Source organism: Loxodonta africana, chromosome 4, assembly GCF_030014295.1.
Source record: "Loxodonta africana isolate mLoxAfr1 chromosome 4, mLoxAfr1.hap2, whole genome shotgun sequence".
NCBI classification, from domain to species: domain Eukaryota; kingdom Metazoa; phylum Chordata; class Mammalia; order Proboscidea; family Elephantidae; genus Loxodonta; species Loxodonta africana.
In genome coordinates this window covers 130,034,906-130,050,399 of record NC_087345.1, presented here as the reverse complement: position 1 = coordinate 130,050,399, position 15,494 = coordinate 130,034,906, and positions in this window count along the sequence as shown.

Genomic DNA, 15,494 nt, shown 5'->3' with positions numbered 1-15,494 from the left:
TCGTAATTACCTTGTGTCTTTGGTGTTGTTCATTCTCCTTTGATCCAGGTGGGTTCAGACTCATTGCTGCATCTTAGATGGCGGCTTGCTAGCATTTAAGAAGCCAGACGCCACTCTTCCAAGTAGGATGCAGAATGTTTTCTTAATAGATTTTATTATACCAATTGACTTAGACGTCCCCTGAAACTATGGTCCCCAAACCCCTGCCCCTGATATGCTGGCCTTTGAAGCATTCAGTTTATTCAGGAAATTGCTTTGCTTTTGGTTTAGTCCAGTTGTGCTGACCTCCCATGTGTTGTATGTTGTCTTTCCTGTCACCTAAAGTAGTTCTTATCTACTATCTAATTAGTGAGTACCCCTCTCCCACCCTCCCTCCCTCCCCCCTCTTGTAAACACAAAAAAAATGTTTTCCTCTCAATTTAAACTATTTCTCAAGTTCTTATAATAGTGGAGTTATACAATATTTGTCCTTTTGCAACTGACTAATTTTAATCAGCATAATGCCTTCCAGGTTCCTCCATGTTATGAAATGTTTCACAGATTCATCACTGTTCTTTATTGATGTATGGTATTCCACTGTGTTAATATACCAGAATTTATTTATCCATTCATCTGTTGATGGGCACCTTGGCTGCTTCCAACTTTTTGCTATTGTAAACAGTGGTGCGGTGAACATGGGTGTGCATATATCTGTTCGTGTAAAGGCTCTTATTTCTCTAGGGTATATTCTGAGGAGTGGGATTGCTAGATCGTATGGAAGTTGTATTTCTAGCTTTTTAAGGAAGTGCCAAATCGATTTCCAAAGTGGTTGTACCGTTTTACATTCCCACCAGCAGTGTATAAGTGTTCCAGGCTCTCCACGGCCTCTCCAACATTTATTTTGTGTTTTTTGGATTAATGCAGCCTTGTTGGAATGAGATGAAATCTCACTGTAGTTTTGATTTGCATTTCTCTAATGGCTAATGATTGTGAGCATTTCCTCATGTATCTGTTAGCAACCTGAATGTCTTCTTTAGTGAAGTGTCTATTCATATCTTTTGCCCATTTTTTAATTGAGTTGCCTTTTTGTAGTTGAGTTTTTGCAGTGTCATGTCGATTTTAGAGACAGGACGCTGATCGGAAACGTCACAGCTAAAAACTTTTTCCCAGTCTGTAGGTAGTCTTTTTACTCTTTCGGTCAAGTCTTTGGATGAGCATAGGTGTTTGATTTTTAGGAGCTCCCAGTTACCTAGTTTTTCTTCTGCATTCTTAATAATGTTTTGTATACTGTTTACGGCACGTATTAGGGCTTTTAAAGTTGTCCCTATTTTTTCTTCTGTGATCTTTATCGTTTTAGATTTTATATTTAGGTCTTTGATCCATTCTGAGCTCGTTTTTGTGCATGGAGTGAGGTATCGGTCTTGTTTCATTTTTTTGCAGATAGATATCCAGTTATGCCAGTATCATTTGTTAAAAAGACTGTCTCTTCCCCCATTTAACTGTTTTGGGGCCTTTGTCAAATATCAACTGCTCATATGTCAATGGATTTCTGTCTGGATTCTCAATTCTGTTCCATTGGTTTATGTACCTGTTGTTGTACCAGTACCAGGTTATTTTGACTACTGTAGTGGTCTAATCATTTCTAAAATCAGGTAAAGTAAGGCCTCCCACTTTGTTCTTCTTTTTCAGTAATGCCTTACTTATCCGGGGCCTCTTTCCGTTCCATATGAAGTTGGTGATTTGTTTCTCCATCTCATTAAAAAATATCTTTGGAATTTGGATCAGAATTTCATTAAATGTATAGATCACTTTTGGTAGAATAGACATTTTTGTAATGTTAAGTCTTCCTATCCATGAGCACTTATGTAAGTCTCTTTTGGTTTCTTGCAGAAGTGTATTGTAGTTTTCTTTGTATAAGTCTCTTACATCTCCGGTAAGATTTATTCCTAAATATTTTATCTTCTTTGGGGCTACTTTAAAAGCCATTGATTTGGTGATTTCCTCTTCGATGCTCTTTTTGTTAGTGTAGAGTAATCCAACTGATTTTTCTATGTTTATCCTGTATCCCGATACTCTGCCGAACTGTTCTGTAAGTTTCAGTAGTTTTCTGGAGGATTCCTTAGGGTTTTCTGTGCATAAGATCATGTCATCTGCAAATAGAGGTAATTTTACTTCTTCCTTGCCAGTCTGGATGCCCTTTTTTTCTTTATCTACCCTAATTGCTCTGGCTAGGACCTCCAACAGAATATTGAATAAAAGCGGTGATAAAGGGCATCCTTGTCTGGTTCCCAATCTCAATGGGAATGCTTTCAGGCTTTCTCCACTTAGGGTGATGTTGGCTGTTGGCTTTGTAGAAATGCCCTTTATTATGTTGAGGAATTTTCCTTTTTACCTATTTTGCTGAGAGATTTTTTATCACGAATGGGTGTTGAACTTTGTCAAATGCCTTTTCTGCATCAATTGATAAAATCATGTGATTCTTGTCTTTTGTTTTATTTATGTGATGGATTACATTAATTGTTTTTCTGATGTTGAATCATCCTTGCATAAAATACCTGATATGAATTGCACTTGGTCATGGTGAATTATTTTTTTGATATGTTGTTGAATTCTATTGGCTAGAATTTTGTTGACGATTTTTGCATCTGTGTTCATGAGGGATATAGGTCTGTAATTTTCTTTTTTTGTGGCGTCTTTACCTGGTTTTGGTATCAGGGATATGGTGGCTTCATAGAATGAGTTTGGTGGTATTCCATCCTTTTCTGTGCTCTGAAATACCTTTAGTAGTAGTGGTGTTAACTGTTCTCTGAAAGTTGGTAGAACTTTGCAGTGAAGCCGTCTGGGCCAGGGCTTTTTTTTTTGTCGGGAGTTTTTTGATTACCTTTTCAATCTTTTCTTTTATTATGGGTCTATTTAGTTGTTCTACCTCTGTTTGTGTTAGTTTAGGTAGGTAATGTGTTTCTAGGAATTCATCCATTTCTTCTAGGCCTTCAAATTTGTTATAGTTTTTCATACTGATCTGATATGATTCTTTTAATTTCAGTTGGGTCTGTTGTAATATTGCCTATTGCATTTCTTATTTGGGTTATTTGCTTCCTCTTCTGTTTTTCTTTTGTCACTTTGACCAGTGGTTTATCAATTTTATTGGTTTTTTTCAAAGAAGCAGCTTTTGGTCTTGTTAATTCTGTCGACTGTTTTTCTGTTTTCTATTTCATTTAGTTCAGCTCTAATTTTTATTATTTGTTTTCTTCTGGGGCCTGAGGGTTTCTTCTGTTGCTCTCTTTCTATTTGTTCAAGTTGTAGGGATAATTCTTTGATTTTGGCCCTTTCTTCTTTTTGGATGTGTGCATTTATTGATATAAATCGGCCTCTGAGCACCGCTTTTGCTGTGTCCCAAAGGTTCTGATAGGAAGTGTTTTCATTCTCACTGGATTCTCTAAATTTCTTTATATTCCATCCTTACTGTCTTCTATATTCCAGTCTTTTTTGAGCAGGGTATTGTTCTGTTTCCAAGTGTTTGATTTCTTTTCCCTGCTTTTCCTGTTATTGATTTCCACTTTTATGGCCTTATGGTCAAAGAAGATGCTTTGCAATATTTCAATGTTTCGGATTCTGCTAAGGCTTGCCTTATGACCTAATATGTGGTCTATTCTAGAGAGTATTCCGTGTGCACTAGAAAAGAAAGTATACTTGGTTGCTGTTGGGTGGAGTGTTCTATATATGTCTATGAGGTCAAGTTGGTTGATTGTGGCATTTAGATCTTCTGTGTCTTTATTTAGCTTCTTTCTGGATGTCCTGTCCTTCACCGAAAGTGTTGTATTGAAGTCTCCTACTATTATTGTGGAGCTGTCTTTCTCACTTTTCAATGCTGATAGAGTTTGTTTTACGTATCTTGCAGCCCTGTCATTGGGTGCATAAATATTTAATATAGTTATATCTTCTTGGTACAATGTCCATTTAATCATTATACAGTGTCCTTCCTTATCCTTTATGATGGATTTAACTTTAAAGTCTATTTTGTCAGAAATTAATATTGCTACTCGTGCTCTTTTTTGATTGTTGTTTGCTTGATATTTTTTTTTTCCATCCTTTGAGTTTCAGTTTGTTTGTGCCTTTAAGTCTAAGGTGTGTCTCTTGTAGGCAGCATATAGACGGATCTTGTTTTTTTAATCCGTTCTGCCACCCTCTGTCTCTTTATTGGTGCATTTAGTCCATTTACATTCCACGTGATTATGGATAGGTATGAATTTAGTGCTATCATTTTGATGTCTTTTTCTGTGTGGTGTTGACAGTTTCTTTTTCCCACTTAATTTTATATGCTGAATAGATTAACTTTATATATTGTTCTTTCCTCATATTCTTTGTTGATTTTGTTTCTTCTGAGTCTCTATTTTTTTCTTGTATTTTATTTTGGTGAGTAGGATGGTTTGTCTCCTTTGTCATTACCTTATTATTTACCCCTGTTTTTCTAAATTTAAACCTAGCTTTTATTTCTTTGTATCGCCTTATCTTCCACTCCATATGGAAGATCTGTGATTACATTTCTTAGTCCCTTTATTGCTTTGGAAACTCTGGTGGCGTATTGGTTAAGTGCTACGGCTGCTAACCAAAGGGTCTGGGTTTTGTTGGGTTTATTGTTTTAATGTTGCCTTCTTTTATGTAATAATATCGCTGTTACCCTGTTTTGAGCTTTTTTTTATAATCTTTTTTTGTTTTGTTTTTTTTCATTTTTCTGTCTGGGTTGACTTCTCTTGCTCTGCCCAGTGTTCTAGTCTTGGGTTGATACCTGCTATTATTGATTTTCTAACCAAAGAACTCCCTTTAGTATTTCTTGTAGTTTTGGTTTAGTTTTTACAAATTGCCTTCTTGCCTGCATGGTTTCTGCCGAGTAGTCCAAGCTTATTCTTATTGGTTCTTCTTTGTAGATGACTATTTATTTATCCCTAGCTGCTATTATAATTCTCTCTTTATCTTTGGTTTTGGCAAGTTTGATTATAATATGTTTTGGTGACTTTCTTTTAACATCTACCTTATGTGGAGTTCGATGAGCATCTTGGATAGATATCTTCTCATCTCTCTTGATATTAGGGAAGTTTTCTGCCGACAAATCTTCAACAATTCTCTCTGTATTTTCTGTTATCCCTCCCTGTTCTGGTACTCCAATAACTTGTAGGTTATTTCTCTTGATAGAGTCCCACATGATTCTTAATGTTTCTTCATTTGTTTAATTTTTTTATCTGATTTTTCTTCAAATATATTAGTGCCAAGTGCTTTATTTTCAAGTTCAGAAATTCTGGCTTCTACTTGCTCAATTCTGCTTCTCTGACTTTCTATTGAGTTGTCTACTTCTATAATTTTATCGTTAATCTTCTGAATTTCTGATTGCTGTTTATGGACTTTTCCAGCTTATTAAATTTTTCATTATGTTGCTGAATAATCTTTCTAATTTCTTCAATTGCTTTATCTGTGTGTTCCTAGCTTGTTCTGTGTATTGCCTCATTTCCTTCCTGATGTCTTGAAGAGCTCTGTATATTAATCTTTTGTATTTTGGCTCTGATAATTCCAGAAATGTACTTTCATCTAGAAGATCCCTGGATTCTTCATTTTGAGAGCTTGTTGAGGTGATCATGGTCTGTTTCTTTATGTGACTCAATATCGACTGTTGTCTCCAAGCCATCTATAAGTTATTGTATAAGTTTATGTTTGCGTACTGTGTCGTAGCTTCTTGCTTTGTTTTGTTTTGGTATACCCCTACGCGTTGCTTGAGTGAGCTAACTTGATTATTTTTGCCTTTGGAGTTCTGATGTCCTGTCCCCAGATGGCTAGAGCTGTTATCAGGTATATCAGTGTAGAAGTCCTTTCATTTTTCTTGTATGAATTCAGCTCAGATGTCCAGGTAGCTGACCATCAAGTGTGTGGTACAGACTCTGTTCTACAGTTTTAGAGGGGCAGGGGTGATTGGTGTATGTACTGGTATCTGATCGTGGCAGGGAGTCACTCTCTGAACAAGACAGGGGGCCGAGAACTGACCCCTGAATGTCTCTGAGGAAAGTGCATCTCTGTTCCTTAGAGCATGCAAGTGGGTGGGTTCTGCAGACTGACCATGGGCACCCAAAGTTTTTGATTGTAAGGACTGGGAGGTACCAGTTATCCTTGGACCTCCATCTTGGGTGGCTGAGTGACCTGAGTGGAGCTACCAGTCCTTAGGGCCCTGATGTGGGTTGGTGAGGACCTTGTTTAATAGGCAAAGCAATGTCAAACATCAAACACCCGCTTTTCCACTGCACAGATGAAATGGTTGGAGTCTGCCAACAAGGGGCTATTCTCCTGAAATAGGCCCACACAGGTCCATGCAGAAGGGGAAAGTGTTCAAAGTCCACAGACTGTTCATGCCTGAACAGGAGCCACTTCTGTCCTGAGCTCCCCTGGATAGTGGAGCTAGCAAATTATCTTTTCCCCCAGTTGCAAATTTTTTCTTTCCCCAAGGCTGGGAGGATGGCTCTAGGTACTCAACAGGGCCTATATCAAACCCAGGGAATTCAGCCACTGAAGCCGGCTTGGGGGTGAGGGGAGGTGTGGTAAAATATATGCAAGTTCTTAGCTTTTGCTGAGAGCACCATTCTTCTCAGGTTCCGGAGGTGTGAGCAGACTGTGGGGGTGGCTCCTTCTTCCTGAGGAAATTGCCGCTGAATGCTAGTACAGCCCACTGTAGCTGCTCCGGGAATGGTGCCTGAGGGCTCCCAGCGATTCAGGTCCAGTAATGCCTCTCTGCTTCTGAACGGTCTCTTCCTCCGCCCCTCAGTTCTTTTTCTAAGCTTGCCTTTGAAGCTCAGGGCAACCAGCTTGTTACAAATATACTCGTTTCACTTGCTTTTTCCGGTCTTTGTTGTAAAGGAGGCTCGCCGGAAGCATCTGTCTATTCTGCTGTCTTGATTCCAGCTTGTGTCATCTGATTTCTTGACTGCTGCTTCCATGGGTGTTGATTGTGGATCCAAGTAAAATGAAATCCTTGACAACTTCAATCTTTTCTCCATTTATCATGATGTTGCTTATTGGTCCAGTTGTGAGGAATTTCGTTTTCTTTATGTTGAAGTGTAATCTATATTGAAGGCTGTGGCCTTTGATCTTCTTTAGTAAGTGCTTTAAGGTAGAAGGATGCAGCAGTCTACTTCTGAAAAGAATTAGCCAGTGAAAACCTTATGAATAACAGTGGAACATTGACTTACAAATTGAATAAATATGGTGAAAGGATACAACCCTGACACATGCCTTTCCTGACTTTAAACCACACAGTAGTCTCTTGTTCTGTTTGAACAACTTCCTCTTGATCCATGTACAGGTTCATCATGAGCATAGTTAAGTGTCTTGGAATTCCCATTCTCCATAATGTTATCCATAATTTTTTATGATCCACACAGTTGAATGCCTTTGCCTAAGTCAATAAAACACAGGTAAACACCTTGTTTGTATTCTCTGCTTTTGGGCTGGATCCATCTGAGATCAACAATGATAAAGGAAATCTCAGAAGATGATGGGTAGATGGGTTGTTACAGGGCACCTAGAAGGCTCAGGTGTGAGTGTTTGCCAACTGTAAATCTGAAATAAAATCTCAGAACACAGCTTCTTGAAAATTTATCTAAAAACAGATGTAGAGATTATTCCTGATGGTTAATAATTCCATAAAATCTACACAGAAGGAGATTCTTTGTTTTCACTATTCCAGATTTTTTAAAACAATTAACAGAAAAACCCAAGGTACACTAGGATAACAAGACGGTTTGGATTAAGTATGTAGTGTTAGTTACCATGGAGTGGGCTCTGACGCAAGGACACCTTAATGTGTACCAGAGTGAAATGGTGGCTTGTTCTGCATTATCTTCATGGTCATTGGTATGTTTGAGCCCATTTTCATGGCTACTGTGTCAATTCATCTCATTAATGTTTTACTTATATTTGCTGGCCTTCTACATTACCAAACATGATCCATTTTAGAAGAAATACAATCAGAATAATCCTTAGAAGCAAGGATGCAAGCCTTCAGCTCACTTACTTTGGGCATCAGGAAAAACGAATTGCTAGAAAAGGTCATTAAAATATGCATAAATAAATAGAATTAAGATGGGATGGCAAAGTCAAATGCCAAGCATATATATTGCAATGAGTTCTTGTGTTCCAGGAAAAGTGAATTCTCTGGTAGCTTCATTTATTTTTTATTTCATATTTTTTCTCATATCTATATAATCTCTCCATATTTTACTTATTAGCCTGTTTTTGATCACTCAGAAAAAAATCATGCATTTATTCTTTAAGCAAATGTTCACTTTCCTAAGTCTCTGCTTCCCTACTATGAGAACCTTTGTCAATCTTTATAGAAGAGTGGAATATCAATCTACCATCTATTCCTCTACTGATCATTCTCAAATGACATATTCATAATAGCTTATTAAAAAAAAAAAAAAAAAGGAGCAGCTGTTGATAAATTTGGTTAGAAGACCAAATCCAGAAGGATTCCTATGAGCTTACTGAAGATTCAAATGGAAGCATGCACCTTTTTGGAGAACCTGAAGGAATAGCAAGGGGAGGAGCACAGCAAGTACTTTAATGCCAGCAAGGGATGATTTCATTGCTTCAAATGCAGATTTGGCTTAAGTAACTTGCATATAAATGCAGAAGCAGAAGGAGCCAGTGTTGAAGCTGCAGAAAAATTCAATGATAAACTGGACAATATAATACAAGTTGAAGAATACCTAGCAGAGCAGATTTTCAGTGTGGACAAAACAGGCTTGTTTGGGGAAAAGATGTTGGAATGGACCTATATTCACAAATAGACAAAGTCGATGCCTGGTTTCAAGGCATTTAAAGATAGAATCACACTGCTGCTTGGAGGAAATGCTGCTGGATTTAAATTAAAGCGTTTTGTTGTTTACTATTCTAAAAAGCCCTGAGCATTCAAAAACATCAACAAAAATAAGCTGCTGGTCTGCTACAGGAGTAACTGCAAGGCTTGGATGACAATTGTGTTATTCAAAGACTGGTTTTTTAAATTGTTTCATCCCAGAAGAGCACACCTACCTCCTAGAAAAGAGCATCCCTTTCAAGATTCTGCTGCTACTTCATAATGTCCCAGGACATCCTCCTCACGTACATGATCTAAATCGAGATGCAAAGGTGGTGTATCTACCTCCCAATACAACAGCTGTGATTCAGCCTATGGATCAAGGTACCATCACCACCATCAGGGAACACTACCTTATGGACTACTTTTGCTCAGACAAAGCAGCAACAGATGGAGGTACTACTGGTGACATTACACACTTCCTGGAAGAATTATAATATTCTTCAGTGTATCTGGAACATTTCATCTTCTTAGAAATTACAGAAAAATGCATGCAGGGGATATGGAAAATTTGTTGAATTATGTGAACATGTTCCAAGCATTTGATCAGCACAATATGATGGGAGAGATCATTGGAAAAATCATCCACATGGCAAAAATACTGAATTTAGAAAGTTATTGTCAATGTGAAAGAGCTCATAGATCAGAAGAGGAATTGACAAATCAGGGCTTAATGGATTTTGATGAGGAAACAAATGCTGAAGAACAAACAAATAATGAGAAAGAGGAAGGAGAAAAGTTATCAAAACATTTTACAGTGTAAGAAGTAGCTGAAGTTTTTTTTTTTTCTAAACTAGATCGGGGCTTAACCTAGAAAAAAAACCCTTTGGAGTCGATTCCGACTCATAGTGATTCTATAGGACGAGGTAGAACTGCCCCACAGAGTTTCCAAGGAGGCCCTGGTAGATTTAAACTGCAGACCCTTTGGTTAGCAGTCTTAGCACTTAACCACTACACCACCAGGGTTTCCAATCAAGGGCTTAGGTTACTTGAAAACATGGACCCAAATGCTGATCCCTTTGCTAAACTCAACAGGTAGATTTGGGAAGCAATGAGATGCTACTGCAAAATATATGAAGAAAGAAGAAGAAAAGGACCTTAGTAATAAAAAAAAAAATTAAAAAAAAACCTCTCACTGATTTTCTGACTAGAAATGCCAGCCCCGTACCTAGGAATAATCCAGATGATCCAGAGCCTTCTGCAAGTGGAGTTATTACTACAACTGACAAAATGCCAAAGTTGTCCAACTCTTCTTCATTTTCAGAGTAAATTTTTTGTTTTTTTATGTATGTATAGATGTATTAAAATATATCTTGAAGCTTATATGTAAGGTTTCCAACCCTCAAAGACAAATAATAGTCAGATTTATAAAGATACTGGAAAAAAAAAAGGGGGGGTATTTGACTTATGTCAGAGCCAACTTAGGAGAGAGTCATCGGAACAGAACGACGTCATAAGTTAAGAATTATCTGTAATGTCCTTATTATTCTCAGTGTTATTATTGGGATATTTTCTGGGAGGGGTTGATGATCGGTGGCCTCTGTACTATATCACCACAAATAGGAAGTCTCCCTCTTGAAAATTTAATCAATGAACTTATTTAGTGTCTTCAGGATTATTTATTGACCCAATTACTGGTGCTACATTTCTCCCAAAGACAAAATTTTCAATTTACAAGTGTCTCTTTAATGCATAGCCTCTGATCACTAATCCAGTACTAACCAATACCCAGTTGCAGTGGAATCGATTCAGACTCATGGACACCCAATGTGTGCAGAGCAAAACTGTGCTCCACAGGGTTTCCTACGACTGCTTTTTTGGCAGTAGATCACCAGACGTCTCTTTTGTAGAGCCTCCGGGTGGTTTGAAATGCCAACCTTTAGGTTAGTAGCCAAGCATTTAATTATTTGCAGCTGTTATTCAGAACTTCAGAGTAAAATCTCTGAAAATGTCTAGAAGGAAACATTACTTGGAGAATCTTATGATACAGTACTATTCTAAATTATATCAGATAAGAGGGTGGGTGTCCTAATCCTGGAAGTAAGGGACAGCGAATAATCCAGATATTAAAAAGTGGAGAAAACAGGAAAAATAAGGCTGTGTTTGACATTATATAATTTTGATTAAAACAAGTAACTTGGACAGACATCCTTGATACTCTGAACATCAATTCAAAAATTCAAATTTACTTTAGACTATGCAGACCATAGGAGCAATAATGTCATATTGTAAAAGTCTGTTTTGTTTTTCTTTTTGTGAATGTCTTTCAAAGGCCTTACTTGCCAAGTGTAATTCTTTATTTTCTCTTTCAGGTTCATAAGAAACATGGACTATTTAAATGATAAGGTGTATTGTGGATCAGTACATTGACCATAGGTTTATATGATGATTGTACTAAAAAGAATAAGTCTCGTATTTGAGAAACTGGCCTGTCCCATGAAGACTGAAAGTACACTGATGATTAAAGTTCCAAAGGAAAGAGGGTAGTTAGTGCAGTTATTTTGCCTAGGCTAATATTCTGTAATTGATGGCAACTTTAGGGACCAAAGACTTCAAAAATGGAATAAAGATACCATGAGATTAAAATTTCTATCTTTTTCTTAAACTTTATGTCTTCAAACATTCTTCTTTCTCCTCATTTGGTATGTGAAAGGAAGCTAAAGTCCTAATTTATCATCTGGATATACTCCAGGTTCTGAGAAGCATAAATACAGTGTTTTCGGGTCAGAAGACAGGAATGTGAAGCTCATTTTTCCACAGCTTTTCCTAAAATAAAACAAAAATACGGCTGCTAACCAAAGGGTTGGCAGTTCAAATCCACCAGGCGCTCCTTGGAAACTCTATGGGGCAGTTCTACTCTATCCTATAGGATCACTATGAGTCGGAATTGACTTGATGGCACCGGGCTTGGGCTTGTTGGCTTTCCTAAAATAAATAAGATAAATATCAATCTTGTAGAAAATCTGAGAAAATTAAACCCAAAAATATACATAAAGAATAAAACATCATGACCAATAGGGTTTATTCCAGTAATACTACATTGATTTAACATTGAGAGAGATAATATGTTCATTTCCATGGGCGCAGAGGCATTTGATGAAATTCAACACAAAATTATAATAAAACCACTCAAAAATGAAGAGCAGAAGTTTTCCCTGAGCTAATAAGCAGTATTGACAGTAAATAAAAAAAAATTCCAAAAGTTAACATCATACCTGTTAGTTGTTCTTAGGTGACGTTGAGTAGGTTCCATATCATAGCGACACTTTGTACAAAATAAGGAAACACTTCCCATTTCTATGTCATTCTCATTATCATTGCAGCGTTTGAGTTCATTGTTGCAGCCACTGTGTCAGTCCATCTTGTTGAAGGTCTTCCTTTCTTTCGCTGAACCTCTGCTTTACCAAACATGACGTCCTTCTCCGGGGACTAGTTCCTCCTGATAACATGTCCAGAGAAAGTGAGATGATGTCTTGCCAGTCTCACTTCTAAGGAACATTCTGGATCTACTTCTTTCTAATTCTGGTAAAATGGTGAATTCATTTTTTTCTGAGTTCTGGAAAAAGATCATGAGTCTTTATCAAGCCTGTTTAACAATATCTACTATATAAAAAAAAAAATTTTTTTTTTTTTTTTTTTTTAGTGAAAGCCTTAGCCATTGAAATAAGACAATAAAAATAAATTAAAAAAATAAAAATGGGAAAGAGGAAATAAAACATTTTTGTAAATGATATAATTGTATAAAGAATATCTAAATATTAGAATAAAAAATACTCATTTATCAAGATCACTGGATAAAATCTCTATACAAAAATCTGCTAATGCATTTTTACTTCTAATATATTTCTATACTTCAGCAGCAAAAAACATGAAATGAAAATTAAAAAGCAATTCTATTTATAACAGCACCCAAAAAACATGAAATAGTAATAAAATCTAAAAAAAAAAAATGTGGTAAACCTCTACATGAAAAAAATTACATGCAACGCACCCTCCTTGCTAAAGTAACACCCTCTTTCTCCATATTTTCCATGTCTTCTTCTATATCCAGTGACTGGTAAACATGGGGGTACAAAGGCCCTGGTCCCTTATCCAAACATGGAGCAACTCTGAAAGGTGATTCCAGCTTCAGAATTATCCACACCAAAAAATGAGAAAATTAAAAAAAAAATAAATAAATAAACCCATTGCCACTGAGTGGGTTCCAACTCATAATGACTCTATAGTAGAACTGCCCTATAGTATTCCCAAAGCTATAAATCTTTACAAAAGCAGACTGCCACATCATTTTATCAAGGAGCACCTGGTAGGTTCAAACCTCCAACCTTTCAGTTAGGAGTCAAGCACTTAACCACTGCGCAACAAAGCCTCCTTTAGAATTCCCCAAAGAGACAGCCAAATACTTCCTTTAGAATACATCACCAGTTTCTCTTCCTGCCCATTCCTTCCTCCTTTCCTTCTCTTCCACAAGTAGTGAGCCCAGGCACACTGAATAATGACCTCCCTGCAAACTTATTTCCATCCAAGAGTCTGCTTCTCAGGGAATCAAACTTATGACAGTAGATAGCATTGACTTTCACAAGACTGTTCATTGAAACTGTATTCATAACTATAAAAGATTTGGAAATTATTAACATATCCATCAGTAGTAGAGTAGATAAGTCATGATATGTTTATATAATGGAATATTACATATTAATAATAATGAATTATTGCCACACCCAACAATAAGGATAAATCTAAATGATACTATGATGAGAGAAGAAGACAGGCACAAAAAAGTACATACTGTATGATATCATTCATATGAAATTCAAAACAGGCAATGCTAATCCATAGTTACAGATATTAGAACAACAATTACCTCTGCAGGGGCCTATTGATTGTGAAGAGACTTGAGACATCTCTTTGGAATATGGTAATTCCCTGTATTTTTATCAGGTTATTAGTACACGGGAACACTGGTGGCACAATTGTTAAAAGCTCAGCTGTTAATCAAAAGGTCAGCAGTTCCAATTCACCAGCCACTCCTGTGAAACAATATGAGACAGCTCTGCTCTGTCCTATAGGTTGCTATGAGTTGGAATCAACTCGATCGCAACAGGGTTTTTATTATTACATGGATTTGTATACACATTAAAAACCATCGTCTGTTGCATATTTTCCAGTTTTATATTCTTAGCTCGTGGACCATACAAAAACAGTAGAAAGGAATTGTCCAACAGGTCATAGTTTACCAACCCGGTTAAACACCAATAAATAGATAGATAGTAAATAGACAAATAAATAAATAAGCACATAAATAAATAAATAAATCATATACTGTGTAAATTGTAAGAGATTAATACATTGTGATCAAGTAGGATTTATTCTATAAATGCAGGGTAATTTAACATTTTAAAACTAATCGACATAATTCTTTATATAAAATGGTTAACAAAGTCATATGATTTTGTCAAATGACATTTGAGGAAATTCAATAGTCTTTACTATTACGTCCTGCTAGAAATGAGAGAAAATTACTTCAATGTATTACACATTATATAAAAATCACAGAAATGATCATACTGAAAGGTATAATGCAGCTAATCTATATTGACAAGGGTACATACTACAATACTAGTGCTCCAGCTTAATGTGAATGTTTCTAGACAACACAGTCAGACAAAAAATGAAAATATAAGTACTGTGTTGTATATTTTGAGGCATAATTTTCCCACTCTGAATATATGCATATTCCTCAGAGTGATAAAATTATATATATACATGTGCCAACACCACTCAGGATACTCTAGTAATTCTAAAATCTTTGATGCTGTCTGCTGATATCAGGAGAAAAAGTATTATACAGAGCATTTGGAACTATGCAGTTATCTTCACAGCCATCCAAAACACACACAACTTTCTACTTCCCCAAGTGAAGGAAATTCTTAACATATGTTTTGGGTTCCAAAGTAATTAATCAATCTCTATCTCTCATGCCATGACTTATTATATACCTCACTTCATTTTGTGTTAAAATTTTTACTACACAATATCTTGCATGAGTACAAAATGAATGATGAAAAACAGTACATTGGTTAATTAATATGTCTTTATAACATAAAAATGTATAAATTATTTTGATTATGTCTACATTATTTTAATATGACTTGACTTCTTTGGTATTCTTTCTTAGAAATATATTTTCAGTGGCTTTTAATATATTCCTCAAAATGCTTATTAACTTAATTTGTATTAAAAGTAAGTTCTTTTTTTTTTTTCCTGGCAGGGAAGAAGTTGAATTGGCTGGTTTGATAATAATCACTGACTTTGCCAATAAGATAAATTCATTCAGCTTAATTTTTAGCTATACTTTGACAAATATTCTTAAAACAATAAGATTTAAAAAAGTGATTTTTAAAAATACGTTGGTGAAGAAGAACTGGATGGTGCCCAGCTACAACCGATGACTGCCCTGACAGGGAACACAACAGAGAACCCCTGAGGGAGCAGGAGAGCAGTGGGATGCAGACCCCAAATTCTCATTAGACCAGACTTAATGGTCTGACTGAGACTAGAAGGACCCCTGTGGTCATGGCCCCTAGACCTTCTGTTGCCCCAGGGCAGAAACCATTCC